This window comes from Coregonus lavaretus, assembly GCF_964263955.1.
Source record: "Coregonus lavaretus genome assembly, contig: HAP1_SCAFFOLD_435, whole genome shotgun sequence".
Lineage (NCBI taxonomy): Eukaryota > Metazoa > Chordata > Actinopteri > Salmoniformes > Salmonidae > Coregonus > Coregonus lavaretus.
The window spans coordinates 306,747-322,378 of NW_028163374.1; the positions used below are offsets into that span (position 1 = coordinate 306,747).

Here is a 15,632-nt window from a genome sequence, read left to right on the forward strand (position 1 = left end):
GACTGAGACAGAACTGTCTGGATCAGTATGGGATGAGGTGTATCGACTAGACTGGGACAGAACTGCCTGGATCAGTATATGGAGGGAGGGTATCGACTAGACTGAGACAGAACTGTCTGGATCAGTATGGGATGAGGTGTATCGACTAGACTGAGACAGAACTGTCTGGATCAGTATATGGAGGGTATCAACTAGACTGGGACAGAACTGCCTGGATCAGTATGGGATGAGGTGTATCAACTAGACTGGGACAGAACTGCCTGGATCAGTATATGGAGGGAGGGTATCAACTAGACTGAGACAGAACTGTCTGGATCAGTATGGGATGAGGTGTATCAACTAGACTGGGACAGAACTGCCTGGATCAGTATGGGATGAGGTGTATCAACTAGACTGAGACAGAACTGTCTGGATCAGTATGGGATGAGGTGTATCGACTAGACTGAGACAGAACTGCCTGGATCAGTATATGGAGGGAGGGTATCGACTAGACTGAGACAGAACTGCCTGGATCAGTATATGGAGAGTATCGACTAGACTGGGACAGAACTGCCTGGATCAGTATATGGAGGGAGGGTATCGACTAGACTGGGACAGAACTGCCTGGATCAGTATATGGGATGAGGTGTATCAACTAGACTGGGACAGAACTGTCTGGATCAGTATATGGGATGAGGTGTATCAACTAGACTGGGACAGAACTGCCTGGATCAGTATATGGAGGGAGGGTATCGACTAGACTGAGACAGAACTGCCTGGATCAGTATATGGAGAGAGGGTATCGACTAGACTGAGACAGAACTGCCTGGATCAGTATATGGAGAGTAACGACTAGACTGGGACAGAACTGCCTGGATCAGTATATGGAGGGAGGGTATCGACTAGACTGAGACAGAACTGTCTGGATCAGTATATGGAGGGAGGGTATCGACTAGACTGAGACAGAACTGCCTGGATCAGTATATGGAGGGAGGGTATCGACTAGACTGAGACAGAACTGTCTGGATCAGTATGGGATGAGGTGTATCAACTAGACTGAGACAGAACTGCCTGGATCAGTATGGGATGAGGTGTATCAACTAGACTGGGACAGAACTGTCTGGATCAGTATGGGATGAGGTGTATCGACTAGACTGAGACAGAACTGTCTGGATCAGTATATGGAGGGAGGGTATCGACTAGACTGAGACAGAACTGTCTGGATCAGTATATGGAGGGAGGGTATCAACTAGACTGAGACAGAACTGTCTGGATCAGTATATGGGGGGAGGGTATCAACTAGACTGGGACAGAACTGTCTGGATCAGTATATGGAGGGAGGGTATCAACTAGACTGGGACAGAACTGCCTGGATCAGTATATGGAGGGTATCAACTAGACTGAGACAGAACTGCCTGGATCAGTATATGGAGGGTATCAACTAGACTGGGACAGAACTGCCTGGATCAGTATATGGAGGGTATCAACTAGACTGAGACAGAACTGCCTGGATCAGTATATGGAGGGAGGGTATCGACTAGACTGAGACAGAACTGCCTGGATCAGTATATGGAGAGAGGGTATCGACTAGACTGAGACAGAACTGCCTGGATCAGTATATGGAGAGTAACGACTAGACTGGGACAGAACTGCCTGGATTAGTATATGGAGGGAGGGTATCGACTAGACTGAGACAGAACTGTCTGGATCAGTATATGGAGGGAGGGTATCGACTAGACTGGGACAGAACTGGCTGGATCAGTATATGGAGAGAGGGTATCAACTAGACTGAGACAGAACTGTCTGGATCAGTATATGGAGGGAGGGTATCGACTAGACTGAGACAGAACTGCCTGGATCAGTATATGGAGAGAGGGTATCGACTAGACTGAGACAGAACAGCCTGGATCAGTATATGGAGAGTAACGACTAGACTGGGACAGAACTGCCTGGATCAGTATATGGAGGGAGGGTATCGACTAGACTGAGACAGAACTGTCTGGATCAGTATGGGATGAGGTGTATCGACTAGACTGAGACAGAACTGTCTGGATCAGTATATGGAGAGAGGGTATCGACTAGACTGAGACAGAACTGCCTGGATCAGTATATGGAGAGAGGGTATCAACTAGACTGGGACAGAACTGCCTGGATCAGTATATGGAGAGAGGGTATCAACTAGACTGGGACAGAACTGTCTGGATCAGTATATGGAGAGAGGGTATCGACTAGACTGGGACAGAACTGTCTGGATCAGTATATGGAGAGAGGGTATCAACTAGACTGAGACAGAACTGTCTGGATCAGTATATGGAGGGAGGGTATCGACTAGACTGAGACAGAACTGTCTGGATCAGTATGGGATGAGGTGTATCGACTAGACTGAGACAGAACTGTCTGGATCAGTATATGGAGGGAGGGTATCGACTAGACTGAGACAGAACTGTCTGGATCAGTATATGGAGAGAGGGTATCAACTAGACTGGGACAGAACTGTCTGGATCAGTATATGGAGAGTAAAGACTGAGACAGAACTGTCTGGATCAGTATATGGGGGGAGGGTATCGACTAGACTGAGACAGAACTGCCTGGATCAGTATATGGAGAGAGGGTATCAACTAGACTGGGACAGAACTGTCTGGATCAGTATATGGAGAGAGGGTATCGACTAGACTGGGACAGAACTGTCTGGATCAGTATATGGAGAGAGGGTATCAACTAGACTGAGACAGAACTGTCTGGATCAGTATATGGAGGGAGGGTATCGACTAGACTGAGACAGAACTGTCTGGATCAGTATGGGATGAGGTGTATCGACTAGACTGAGACAGAACTGTCTGGATCAGTATATGGAGGGAGGGTATCGACTAGACTGAGACAGAACTGTCTGGATCAGTATATGGAGAGTAACGACTAGACTGGGACAGAACTGTCTGGATCAGTATATGGAGAGTAACGACTAGACTGGGACAGAACTGTCTGGATCAGTATATGGAGAGTAACGACTAGACTGAGACAGAACTGCCTGGATCAGTATATGGAGAGTAACGACTAGACTGAGACAGAACTGTCTGGATCAGTATATGGAGAGTAACGACTAGACTGAGACAGAACTGTCTGGATCAGTATATGGAGAGTAACGACTAGACTGGGACAGAACTGTCTGGATCAGTATATGGAGAGTAACGACTAGACTGGGACAGAACTGTCTGGATCAGTATATGGAGAGTAACGACTAGACTGGGACAGAACTGTCTGGATCAGTATATGGAGAGTAACGACTAGACTGGGACAGAACTGTCTGGATCAGTATATGGAGGGAGGGTATCGACTAGACTGAGACAGAACTGTCTGGATCAGTATATGGAGGGAGGGTATCAACTAGACTGGGACAGAACTGGCTGGATCAGTATATGGAGAGTAACGACTAGACTGGGACAGAACTGTCTGGATCAGTATATGGAGAGTAACGACTAGACTGAGACAGAACTGCCTGGATCAGTATATGGAGAGTAACGACTAGACTGGGACAGAACTGTCTGGATCAGTATATGGAGAGTAACGACTAGACTGAGACAGAACTGTCTGGATCAGTATATGGAGGGAGGGTATCAACTAGACTGGGACAGAACTGTCTGGATCAGTATATGGGGGGAGGGTATCGACTAGACTGGGACAGAACTGTCTGGATCAGTATATGGAGAGAGGGTATCGACTAGACTGAGACAGAACTGTCTGGATCAGTATATGGAGGGAGGGTATCGACTAGACTGGGACAGAACTGTCTGGATCAGTATATGGAGGGAGGGTATCGACTAGACTGGGACAGAACTGTCTGGATCAGTATATGGAGAGAGGGTATCGACTAGACTGAGACAGAACTGTCTGGATCAGTATATGGGGGGAGGGTATCAACTAGACTGAGACAGAACTGTCTGGATCAGTATATGGAGGGAGGGTAACGACTAGACTGAGACAGAACTGTCTGGATCAGTATATGGAGAGAGGGTAACGACTAGACTGAGACAGAACTGTCTGGATCAGTATATGGGGGGAGGGTATCAACTAGACTGAGACAGAACTGTCTGGATCAGTATATGGAGAGTAACGACTAGACTGAGACAGAACTGCCTGGATCAGTATATGGAGGGAGGGTATCAACTAGACTGGGACAGAACTGTCTGGATCAGTATATGGAGGGAGGGTATCGACTAGACTGGGACAGAACTGTCTGGATCAGTATATGGAGAGAGGGTATCAACTAGACTGAGACAGAACTGCGTGGATCAGTATATGGAGGGAGGGTATCGACTAGACTGAGACAGAACTGTCTGGATCAGTATATGGAGGGAGGGTATCGACTAGACTGAGACAGAACTGTCTGGATCAGTATATGGAGGGAGGGTATCGACTAGACTGAGACAGAACTGTCTGGATCAGTATATGGAGGGAGGGTATCGACTAGACTGGGACAGAACTGTCTGGATCAGTATATGGAGAGAGGGTATCAACTAGACTGAGACAGAACTGCCTGGATCAGTATATGGAGGGAGGGTATCGACTAGACTGAGACAGAACTGTCTGGATCAGTATATGGAGGGAGGGTATCGACTAGACTGAGACAGAACTGTCTGGATCAGTATATGGAGAGAGGGTATCAACTAGACTGGGACAGAACTGTCTGGATCAGTATATGGAGAGTAACGACTAGACTGGGACAGAACTGTCTGGATCAGTATATGGAGAGTACGACTAGACTGGGACAGAACTGTCTGAATCAGTATATGGAGAGTAACGACTAGACTGGGACAGAACTGTCTGGATCAGTATATGGAGAGTAACGACTAGACTGAGACAGAACTGCCTGGATCAGTATATGGAGGGAGGGTATCAACTAGACTGGGACAGAACTGTCTGGATCAGTATATGGAGAGTAATGACTAGACTGGGACAGAACTGTCTGGATCAGTATATGGAGAGTAACGACTAGACTGGGACAGAACTGCCTGGATCAGTATATGGAGAGAGGGTATCAACTAGACTGAGACAGAACTGCCTGGATCAGTATATGGAGAGTAACGACTAGACTGGGACAGAACTGTCTGGATCAGTATATTTAGAGTAACGACTAGACTGAGACAGAACTGTCTGGATCAGTATATGGAGAGTAACGACTAGACTGAGACAGAACTGCCTGGATCAGTATATGGAGGGAGGGTATCGACTAGACTGAGACAGAACTGTCTGGATCAGTATATGGAGGGAGGGTATCAACTAGACTGAGACAGAACTGTCTGGATCAGTATATGGAGGGAGGGTATCGACTAGACTGAGACAGAACTGTCTGGATCAGTATATGGAGAGTAACGACTAGACTGGGACAGAACTGTCTGGATCAGTATATGGAGGGAGGGTATCAACTAGACTGAGACAGAACTGTCTGGATCAGTATGGGATGAGGTGTATCGACTAGACTGAGACAGAACTGTCTGGATCAGTATATGGAGGGAGGGTATCAACTAGACTGAGACAGAACTGTCTGGATCAGTATATGGAGAGTAACGACTAGACTGGGACAGAACTGTCTGGATCAGTATATGGAGAGTAACGACTAGACTGAGACAGAACTGTCTGGATCAGTATATGGAGAGTAACGACTAGACTGGGACAGAACTGTCTGGATCAGTATATGGAGAGTAACGACTAGACTGAGACAGAACTGCCTGGATCAGTATATGGAGGGAGGGTATCGACTAGACTGAGACAGAACTGTCTGGATCAGTATATGGAGGGAGGGTATCAACTAGACTGAGACAGAACTGTCTGGATCAGTATATGGAGGGAGGGTATCGACTAGACTGAGACAGAACTGTCTGGATCAGTATATGGAGAGTAACGACTAGACTGAGACAGAACTGTCTGGATCAGTATATGGAGAGAGGGTATCGACTAGACTGAGACAGAACTGTCTGGATCAGTATATGGAGAGTAACGACTAGACTGGGACAGAACTGCCTGGATCGGTATATGGAGAGTAACGACTAGACTGAGACAGAACTGTCTGGATCAGTATATGGAGAGTAACGACTAGACTGGGACAGAACTGTCTGGATCAGTATATGGAGAGTAACGACTAGACTGGGACAGAACTGTCTGGATCAGTATATGGAGAGTAACGACTAGACTGGGACAGAACTGTCTGGATCAGTATATGGAGAGTAACGACTAGACTGGGACAGAACTGTCTGGATCAGTATATGGAGGGAGGGTATCGACTAGACTGAGACAGAACTGTCTGGATCAGTATATGGAGGGAGGGTATCAACTAGACTGGGACAGAACTGGCTGGATCAGTATATGGAGAGTAACGACTAGACTGGGACAGAACTGTCTGGATCAGTATATGGAGAGTAACGACTAGACTGAGACAGAACTGCCTGGATCAGTATATGAAGAGTAACGACTAGACTGGGACAGAACTGTCTGGATCAGTATATGGAGAGTAACGACTAGACTGAGACAGAACTGTCTGGATCAGTATATGGAGGGAGGGTATCAACTAGACTGGGACAGAACTGTCTGGATCAGTATATGGGGGGAGGGTATCGACTAGACTGGGACAGAACTGTCTGGATCAGTATATGGAGAGAGGGTATCGACTAGACTGAGACAGAACTGTCTGGATCAGTATATGGAGGGAGGGTATCGACTAGACTGGGACAGAACTGTCTGGATCAGTATATGGAGGGAGGGTATCGACTAGACTGGGACAGAACTGTCTGGATCAGTATATGGAGAGAGGGTATCGACTAGACTGAGACAGAACTGTCTGGATCAGTATATGGGGGGAGGGTATCAACTAGACTGAGACAGAACTGTCTGGATCAGTATATGGAGGGAGGGTAACGACTAGACTGAGACAGAACTGTCTGGATCTGTATATGGAGAGAGGGTAACGACTAGACTGAGACAGAACTGTCTGGATCAGTATATGGGGGGAGGGTATCAACTAGATTGAGACAGAACTGTCTGGATCAGTATATGGAGAGTAACGACTAGACTGAGACAGAACTGCCTGGATCAGTATATGGAGGGAGGGTATCAACTAGACTGGGACAGAACTGTCTGGATCAGTATATGGAGGGAGGGTATCGACTAGACTGGGACAGAACTGTCTGGATCAGTATATGGAGAGAGGGTATCAACTAGACTGAGACAGAACTGCCTGGATCAGTATATGGAGGGAGGGTATCGACTAGACTGAGACAGAACTGTCTGGATCAGTATATGGAGGGAGGGTATCGACTAGACTGAGACAGAACTGTCTGGATCAGTATATGGAGGGAGGGTATCGACTAGACTGAGACAGAACTGTCTGGATCAGTATATGGAGGGAGGGTATCGACTAGACTGGGACAGAACTGTCTGGATCAGTATATGGAGAGAGGGTATCAACTAGACTGAGACAGAACTGCCTGGATCAGTATATGGAGGGAGGGTATCGACTAGACTGAGACAGAACTGTCTGGATCAGTATATGGAGGGAGGGTATCGACTAGACTGAGACAGAACTGTCTGGATCAGTATATGGAGAGAGGGTATCAACTAGACTGGGACAGAACTGTCTGGATCAGTATATGGAGAGTAACGACTAGACTGGGACAGAACTGTCTGGATCAGTATATGGAGAGTAACGACTAGACTGGGACAGAACTGTCTGGATCAGTATATGGAGAGTAACGACTAGACTGGGACAGAACTGCCTGGATCAGTATATGGAGAGAGGGTATCAACTAGACTGAGACAGAACTGCCTGGATCAGTATATGGAGAGTAACGACTAGACTGGGACAGAACTGTCTGGATCAGTATATGGAGAGTAACGACTAGACTGGGACAGAACTGTCTGGATCAGTATATGGAGAGTAACGACTAGACTGAGACAGAACTGCCTGGATCAGTATATGGAGGGAGGGTATCGACTAGACTGAGACAGAACTGTCTGGATCAGTATATGGAGGGAGGGTATCAACTAGACTGAGACAGAACTATCTGGATCAGTATATGGAGGGAGGGTATCGACTAGACTGAGACAGAACTGTCTGGATCAGTATATGGAGAGTAACGACTAGACTGGGACAGAACTGTCTGGATCAGTATATGGAGGGAGGGTATCAACTAGACTGAGACAGAACTGTCTGGATCAGTATGGGATGAGGTGTATCGACTAGACTGAGACAGAACTGTCTGGATCAGTATATGGAGGGAGGGTATCAACTAGACTGAGACAGAACTGTCTGGATCAGTATATGGAGAGTAACGACTAGACTGGGACAGAACTGCCTGGATCAGTATGGGATGAGGTGTATCGACTAGACTGAGACAGAACTGTCTGGATCAGTATATGGAGGGAGGGTATCAACTAGACTGAGACAGAACTGTCTGGATCAGTATATGGAGAGTAATGACTAGACTGAGACAGAACTGTCTGGATCAGTATATGGAGGGAGGGTATCGACTAACTGAGACAGAACTGTCTGGATCAGTATATGGAGAGTAACGACTAGACTGAGACAGAACTGTCTGGATCAGTATATGGAGGGAGGGTATCAACTAGACTGAGACAGAACTGTCTGGATCAGTATATGGAGAGTAACGACTAGACTGGGACAGAACTGTCTGGATCAGTATATGGAGAGTAACGACTAGACTGAGACAGAACTGTCTGGATCAGTATATGGAGAGTAACGACTAGACTGGGACAGAACTGTCTGGATCAGTATATGGAGAGTAACGACTAGACTGAGACAGAACTGCCTGGATCAGTATATGGAGGGAGGGTATCGACTAGACTGAGACAGAACTGTCTGGATCAGTATATGGAGGGAGGGTATCAAGTAGACTGAGACAGAACTGTCTGGATCAGTATATGGAGGGAGGGTATCGACTAGACTGAGACAGAACTGTCTGGATCAGTATATGGAGAGTAACGACTAGACTGGGACAGAACTGTCTGGATCAGTATATGGAGGGAGGGTATCAACTAGACTGAGACAGAACTGTCTGGATCAGTATGGGACTAGGTGTATCGACTATTACAGCTCCCTGAGGGACGCCCTGGACAACACAGCAGAGGTCCCCGATGCTGCTCTGCCTGATGGGGTGAGGTGGGTGGGCTGCCAGGGCTCCAAGCCCCACTTCAGAAGGTACCCCTGTGGCATGTGGACCCTTTTCCATGTCCTCACGGTACAGGCCAATGAAGCTTCTGGCAAAGACCCCCAGGAGGTGCTACAGGCGATGAGGTCCTACATCCACAGTTTCTTTGGCTGTCAGGCATGTGCCACCCACTTTGAGAACATGGCCAAGGAGAGCATGTCCCTTGTGGGGAAACTGTCCACCGCCATGCTGTGGCTATGGTCCCGCCATAACCACGTCAACAACAGACTGGCAGGTGCTCTGAGTGAGGATCCCCACTTCCCTAAGATCCAGTGGCCGTCCCCAGAGCTGTGTCCCAGCTGCCATGGGGTTAAGAAGAGTGGAGAACACACCTGGAACCAGGAAGAGCTGCTCACCTTTCTCCGCTCCCACTTCTCCTCTGAACACCTCCTTTCTGACTACCTGGAGGAGGAGGCCCAGCTCATCAGCAGGCAGAAGGAGAGCTTGGTCGCCAGGCAGCAGGAGAAGGACCAGGAGGCTAAGAGAGGAGCAGAGAGGAGGGCCAGTGAGGCCTTGGCTGAACCACCTCCAGGCCAGGAGGAGGAGGAGGAGGAAGAAGAGGATGAGGAGGAAGGGGCTCAAGAAGAGCCAGCAGCAGAAGAGGAGGTAGAGCAGAGGGCAAGAGGAGAGGCGCAGGGGGGTAAAACCTCTGAACCCCCCCCCCTGGGTAAAGCCTGAGGCAGACGTGTCCCGCCAGGCCCAGCGCAGGCCCAGCATCGTGGGGTTGAAGCTCAGGCCCCCCCAGGAGGAGATTGTGGACCTGGACTCCTTCGTCAACCAGCACTACAAGGCTAAGGCCCTCCGCGCTGCAGCCGCAGGGTCCTCCCGCGTCAAACGCAGGACCCTGCAGAGGAAGGAAGAGCCGCAGCCTGGAGCCAGTCTGGAAAATGGGCCAGGGCTGGGGCTGGGGCTGCAGCCCGTAGAGCCGGAGGACTTGTTGGGGCAGCGCAACACTCTGTGGAAGAGGATCCTGACGGGCCAGTATACTGGGTCAGAGGAGGAGGGGGCTCTGGAGATGTACGCTCATTCTAACAAGAGGCGCTGGATGTCCTTCCTGAGCGTGGGCTTCTCCAGACTGGATATCAGCCTGTGTGTGCTCCTCTACTTCCTGTCCTCCATGTGTCTGCTGGCCATGTATCTCTTCTTCAAGAACCGCCTGCGGCTGCGCCGGGCCAAGGTGGCTCTGCCCTGAGTCAACTCTGCCTTGCTGTGCTACTGTAGATTTACCCATGCATGTGACAGTGATGCTGTGGTCAGTTCTTAAACCCTCCAAGTGAAGGATCCGTAGTGTTCCGCATCAATGGATTGCTTTGTGGTGCTTGCTTCCCGGGATAATAATTTATGACGACGTATGCTTTTTTTGTGTGCCTTTTTTGACCACTTGTGAAGGATTATTTAAAACTCTAGGAAATTAATGGGATTTTGATTATATTTGAGTGAATACAACAAAAGGGTTGTTTTTGATATTTATTGTAATTTTTAGGCAGTGTATATTGCCATATTATAAATTCATTTATGTGAAAAGGAATCACTATATAGTTTCATGGATAAAGTTAGTCAGTAATTCAATATAAAAGACACAGCTCATACTGTTACTGCCAGCCCTTCCAAAGAGTCCAGTAAGCTGTGTACTCTAACAACTAGAGAACCATTTTATATTCTTAGAATGAAATCAACCTTCTATTTGAAAATGTGATTTTACAATGAGAAATGTGCCTTGAATGACATTTGGATAAACAGTGCCTGACCGATGATTTATCCATATTAATTTTAGCATTAAGCAAGCGGATGTTTCCAAATAAACAAAGATGCATATGCTCCTGTAAGTCGCTCTGGATAAGAGCGTCTGCTAAATGACTAAAATGTAAATGTAATGTAAATGACTAGACTGAGACAGAACTGTCTGGATCAGTATATGGAGGGAGGGTATCAACTAGACTGAGACAGAACTGTCTGGATCAGTATATGGAGAGTAACGACTAGACTGGGACAGAACTGTCTGGATCAGTATATGGAGAGTAACGACTAGACTGGGACAGAACTGTCTGGATCAGTATATGGAGAGTAACGACTAGACTGGGACAGAACTGTCTGGATCAGTATATGGAGAGTAACGACTAGACTGAGACAGAACTGCCTGGATCAGTATATGGAGAGTAACGACTAGACTGGGACAGAACTGTCTGGATCAGTATATGGAGAGTAACGACTAGACTGAGACAGAACTGCCTGGATCAGTATATGGAGAGTAACGACTAGACTGAGACAGAACTGTCTGGATCAGTATATGGAGAGAGGGTATCGACTAGACTGGGACAGAACTGCCTGGATCAGTATATGGAGGGAGGGTATCGACTAGACTGAGACAGAACTGCCTGGATCAGTATATGGAGAGAGGGTATCAACATACTGGGACAGAACTGTCTGGATCAGTATATGGAGGGAGGGTATCGACTAGACTGAGACAGAACTGTCTGGATCAGTATATGGAGGGAGGGTATCGACTAGACTGGGACAGAACTGCCTGGATCAGTATATGGAGTGAGGGTATCAACTAGACTGAGACAGAACTGTCTGGATCAGTATGGGATGAGGTGTATCGACTAGACTGAGACAGAACTGTCTGGATCAGTATGGGATGAGGTGTATCAACTAGACTGAGACAGAACTGTCTGGATCAGTATATGGAGAGTAACGACTAGACTGGGACAGAACTGTCTGGATCAGTATATGGAGAGTAACGACTAGACTGGGACAGAACTGTCTGGATCAGTATATGGAGGGAGGGCATCAACTAGACTGAGACAGAACTGTCTGGATCAGTATATGGAGCGTAACGACTTGACTGAGACAGAACTGTCTGGATCAGTATATGGAGAGTAACGACTAGACTGGGACAGAACTGTCTGGATCAGTATATGGAGAGTAACGACTAGACTGGGACAGAACTGTCTGGATCAGTATATGGAGAGTAACGACTAGACTGGGACAGAACTGCCTGGATCAGTATATGGAGAGAGGGTATCAACTAGACTGAGACAGAACTGCCTGGATCAGTATATGGAGAGTAACGACTAGACTGGGACAGAACTGTCTGGATCAGTATATGGAGAGTAACAACTAGACTGGGACAGAACTGTCTTGATCAGTATATGGAGAGTAACGACTAGACTGAGACAGAACTGCCTGGATCAGTATATGGAGGGAGGGTATCGACTAGACTGAGACAGAACTGTCTGGATCAGTATATGGAGGGAGGGTATCAACTAGACTGAGACAGAACTGTCTGGATCAGTATATGGAGGGAGGGTATCGACTAGACTGAGACAGAACTGTCTGGATCAGTATATGGAGAGTAACGACTAGACTGGGACAGAACTGTCTGGATCAGTATATGGAGGGAGGGTATCAACTAGACTGAGACAGAACTGTCTGGATCAGTATGGGATGAGGTGTATCGACTAGACTGAGACAGAACTGTCTGGATCAGTATATGGAGGGAGGGTATCAACTAGACTGAGACAGAACTGTCTGGATCAGTATATGGAGAGTAACGACTAGACTGGGACAGAACTGTCTGGATCAGTATATGGAGAGTAACGACTAGACTGAGACAGAACTGTCTGGATCAGTATATGGAGAGTAACGACTAGACTGGGACAGAACTGTCTGGATCAGTATATGGAGAGTAACGACTAGACTGAGACAGAACTGCCTGGATCAGTATATGGAGGGAGGGTATCGACTAGACTGAGACAGAACTGTCTGGATCAGTATATGGAGGGAGGGTATCAAGTAGACTGAGACAGAACTGTCTGGATCAGTATATGGAGGGAGGGTATCGACTAGACTGAGACAGAACTGTCTGGATCAGTATATGGAGAGTAACGACTAGACTGGGACAGAACTGTCTGGATCAGTATATGGAGGGAGGGTATCAACTAGACTGAGACAGAACTGTCTGGATCAGTATGGGACTAGGTGTATCGACTATTACAGCTCCCTGAGGGACGCCCTGGACAACACAGCAGAGGTCCCCGATGCTGCTCTGCCTGATGGGGTGAGGTGGGTGGGCTGCCAGGGCTCCAAGCCCCACTTCAGAAGGTACCCCTGTGGCATGTGGACCCTTTTCCATGTCCTCACGGTACAGGCCAATGAAGCTTCTGGCAAAGACCCCCAGGAGGTGCTACAGGCGATGAGGTCCTACATCCACAGTTTCTTTGGCTGTCAGGCATGTGCCACCCACTTTGAGAACATGGCCAAGGAGAGCATGTCCCTTGTGGGGAAACTGTCCACCGCCATGCTGTGGCTATGGTCCCGCCATAACCACGTCAACAACAGACTGGCAGGTGCTCTGAGTGAGGATCCCCACTTCCCTAAGATCCAGTGGCCGTCCCCAGAGCTGTGTCCCAGCTGCCATGGGGTTAAGAAGAGTGGAGAACACACCTGGAACCAGGAAGAGCTGCTCACCTTTCTCCGCTCCCACTTCTCCTCTGAACACCTCCTTTCTGACTACCTGGAGGAGGAGGCCCAGCTCATCAGCAGGCAGAAGGAGAGCTTGGTCGCCAGGCAGCAGGAGAAGGACCAGGAGGCTAAGAGAGGAGCAGAGAGGAGGGCCAGTGAGGCCTTGGCTGAACCACCTCCAGGCCAGGAGGAGGAGGAGGAGGAAGAAGAGGATGAGGAGGAAGGGGCTCAAGAAGAGCCAGCAGCAGAAGAGGAGGTAGAGCAGAGGGCAAGAGGAGAGGCGCAGGGGGGTAAAACCTCTGAACCCCCCCCCCTGGGTAAAGCCTGAGGCAGACGTGTCCCGCCAGGCCCAGCGCAGGCCCAGCATCGTGGGGTTGAAGCTCAGGCCCCCCCAGGAGGAGATTGTGGACCTGGACTCCTTCGTCAACCAGCACTACAAGGCTAAGGCCCTCCGCGCTGCAGCCGCAGGGTCCTCCCGCGTCAAACGCAGGACCCTGCAGAGGAAGGAAGAGCCGCAGCCTGGAGCCAGTCTGGAAAATGGGCCAGGGCTGGGGCTGGGGCTGCAGCCCGTAGAGCCGGAGGACTTGTTGGGGCAGCGCAACACTCTGTGGAAGAGGATCCTGACGGGCCAGTATACTGGGTCAGAGGAGGAGGGGGCTCTGGAGATGTACGCTCATTCTAACAAGAGGCGCTGGATGTCCTTCCTGAGCGTGGGCTTCTCCAGACTGGATATCAGCCTGTGTGTGCTCCTCTACTTCCTGTCCTCCATGTGTCTGCTGGCCATGTATCTCTTCTTCAAGAACCGCCTGCGGCTGCGCCGGGCCAAGGTGGCTCTGCCCTGAGTCAACTCTGCCTTGCTGTGCTACTGTAGATTTACCCATGCATGTGACAGTGATGCTGTGGTCAGTTCTTAAACCCTCCAAGTGAAGGATCCGTAGTGTTCCGCATCAATGGATTGCTTTGTGGTGCTTGCTTCCCGGGATAATAATTTATGACGACGTATGCTTTTTTTGTGTGCCTTTTTTGACCACTTGTGAAGGATTATTTAAAACTCTAGGAAATTAATGGGATTTTGATTATATTTGAGTGAATACAACAAAAGGGTTGTTTTTGATATTTATTGTAATTTTTAGGCAGTGTATATTGCCATATTATAAATTCATTTATGTGAAAAGGAATCACTATATAGTTTCATGGATAAAGTTAGTCAGTAATTCAATATAAAAGACACAGCTCATACTGTTACTGCCAGCCCTTCCAAAGAGTCCAGTAAGCTGTGTACTCTAACAACTAGAGAACCATTTTATATTCTTAGAATGAAATCAACCTTCTATTTGAAAATGTGATTTTACAATGAGAAATGTGCCTTGAATGACATTTGGATAAACAGTGCCTGACCGATGATTTATCCATATTAATTTTAGCATTAAGCAAGCGGATGTTTCCAAATAAACAAAGATGCATATGCTCCTGTAAGTCGCTCTGGATAAGAGCGTCTGCTAAATGACTAAAATGTAAATGTAATGTAAATGACTAGACTGAGACAGAACTGTCTGGATCAGTATATGGAGGGAGGGTATCAACTAGACTGAGACAGAACTGTCTGGATCAGTATATGGAGAGTAACGACTAGACTGGGACAGAACTGTCTGGATCAGTATATGGAGAGTAACGACTAGACTGGGACAGAACTGTCTGGATCAGTATATGGAGAGTAACGACTAGACTGGGACAGAACTGTCTGGATCAGTATATGGAGAGTAACGACTAGACTGAGACAGAACTGCCTGGATCAGTATATGGAGAGTAACGACTAGACTGGGACAGAACTGTCTGGATCAGTATATGGAGAGTAACGACTAGACTGAGACAGAACTGCCTGGATCAGTATATGGAGAGTAACGACTAGACTGAGACAGAACTGTCTGGATCCGTATATGGAGAGAGGGTATCGACTAGACTGGGACAGAACTG

At 48.1% G+C, this 15,632-nt stretch overlaps 2 pseudogenes across 2 annotated transcripts; both read left to right on the forward strand.

The window, feature by feature from the left end:
- The first annotated feature begins 9,003 nt into the window (after window positions 1–9,003).
- LOC311118201 (sulfhydryl oxidase 1-like) lies at window positions 9,004–11,062 on the forward strand (annotated as a pseudogene). Its single transcript has 2 exons — window positions 9,004–9,014; window positions 9,062–11,062. The product of its transcript is annotated as a sulfhydryl oxidase 1-like (transcript).
- LOC311118202 (sulfhydryl oxidase 1-like) lies at window positions 10,424–15,176 on the forward strand (annotated as a pseudogene). Its single transcript has 2 exons — window positions 10,424–10,446; window positions 13,176–15,176. The product of its transcript is annotated as a sulfhydryl oxidase 1-like (transcript).
- Window positions 15,177–15,632: the final 456 nt, after the last annotated feature.